Raw genomic sequence first — 1,723 nt, 5'->3', positions numbered from 1 at the left:
AAACAAGTAAACTTTCTCATAAAGATTTATTAAAAGCTATTTACAGTGTTTTAACTTTATATACTGAGGGTGATAAACTGAATAATAAATTCAATTTAAAGCCAGGGATGACCACTATGTGGACGTCCAATATGCTAGAAAGAGGTCATCAGCGACCCAACCACAAAGAAAAATAATGTTCTCCAGAAGTTTTGTTCGCCACGCTCTGGTGTTTGCTGAATTTTTCTGGAGAACATTATTTTTCTTTGTGGTTGGGTCGTTGATGACCTCTTTCTAGCATATCGGATGTCCACCTAGTGGTCATCCCTTCTTATACGCATGTAATACAGTGTTTTAACGATTGACCACGTTGTTGTTGTGGTGGTGGTGGTGGTGGTGGTGGTGGAGGTGAATATTTATTCAGAGGTGATAAAAACAAAGTTATTTTCCAGCATAGAAATAAATTCAGTTTTTATTCGGTGAGGAAGAGCAGCCAAATGGCAAAGTGTCATGTTTTCTGGGTTCAAATACTGCAGAGATCAGCATTATCTTTCATCCCACTGGATTAGTAAATAATGTAGAAATTGAGTACTGAACTTGATTATTTCTTTCTCTCTCTGTTTTCATTGTACTGTAAGAAAAGGTCTTTCTTTCTCTGTCTCTCTATCTCTCTTTCTTTCTCTGTCTCTCTCTCTCTCTCTCTCTTACTTTCTCTGTCTCTCTCTGCTTTCATGGTACTGTAAGAAAAGTTCTTTCTTTCTCTCTGTCTCTCTCTCTCTGCTTTCATTGTGCTGTAAGTTCTTTCTTTTTCTCTCTCTCTCTCTGGTTTCATTGTGCTGTAATAAAAGGTCTTTCTTTCTCTCTCTCTCTCTCTCTTTGCTTTCATTGTGCTGTAATAAAAGGTCTTTCTTTCTCTCTCTCTGCTTTCATTGTGCTGTAAGAAAAGGTGATATGAGGATCATTTAGTGTCCCTTTTCCTCCAGAAATGGAAAAAAGGTTAGATAACTTTACATAGAAAAACTGATGTGGCACTGAAGCATATCCAAGAACAGACCAATGTACAACAACAGCAGAGAATGGAGATTTGGAAATTATTGTAGCATTGGGAAGAAGGGGTGAATCTACAGATAAAGAAATTTTTTGCATGTTGTTTGTTCAATAGTTCTTTAAATATCAATTATTGCTATCAATGAATATGGTGTTGTTGCTCTATGACCAAAGTCAAGCCAACCATGACCATCGCATCTTTTATTTTGGACACTGTGTATCTAGAACATGGGTCACCAAATTACGGCTTGCGGGCCGGATCCGGCCCATGACGTCAATTTGTCCGGCCCACCGCCATATGCTGAATTAAATAAACGTGCTTTTATACTGCTTCATACACTAGTCACAGTGGAGGCACAATGGCCCAGTGGTTAGGGCAGCGGACTCGCAGTCATAGGATCGTGGTTTCGATTCCCAGACCGGGCGTTGTGAGTGTTTATTGAGCGAAAACACCTAAAGCTCCACGAGGCTCCGGCAAGGGATGGTGGTGAACCCTGCTGTACTCTTTCACCACAACTTTCTCTCACTCTTTCTTCCTGTTTCTGTTGTGCCTGTAATTCAAAGGGTCAGCCTTGTCACACTGTGTCACGCTGAATATCCTCGAGAATTATGTTAAGGGTACACGTGTCTGTGGAGTGCTCAGCCACTTGCACGTTAATTTCACGAGCAGGCTGTTCCGTTGATCGGATAGACTGGG

The 1,723-nt window shown here is 40.6% G+C and overlaps 1 long non-coding RNA gene across 1 annotated transcript in view; it reads right to left on the bottom strand.

Moving 5' to 3' along the window:
* Positions 1–9: 9 nt before the first annotated feature.
* LOC128250762 (uncharacterized) overlaps positions 10–1,723 on the bottom strand; it is an 11,835-nt gene continuing 10,121 nt past the window's right edge. The window contains exon 3 of the long non-coding RNA XR_008266745.1: positions 10–913. This is a non-coding gene — a long non-coding RNA (uncharacterized LOC128250762). The remainder of the gene's footprint in view (positions 914–1,723) is intronic.

Source organism: Octopus bimaculoides, chromosome 25 (genome assembly GCF_001194135.2).
Source record: "Octopus bimaculoides isolate UCB-OBI-ISO-001 chromosome 25, ASM119413v2, whole genome shotgun sequence".
Taxonomy (NCBI): domain Eukaryota; kingdom Metazoa; phylum Mollusca; class Cephalopoda; order Octopoda; family Octopodidae; genus Octopus; species Octopus bimaculoides.
The sequence above is the reverse complement of the archived record's forward strand: the minus strand, read 5'-3'. Positions and strand labels throughout refer to the sequence as shown.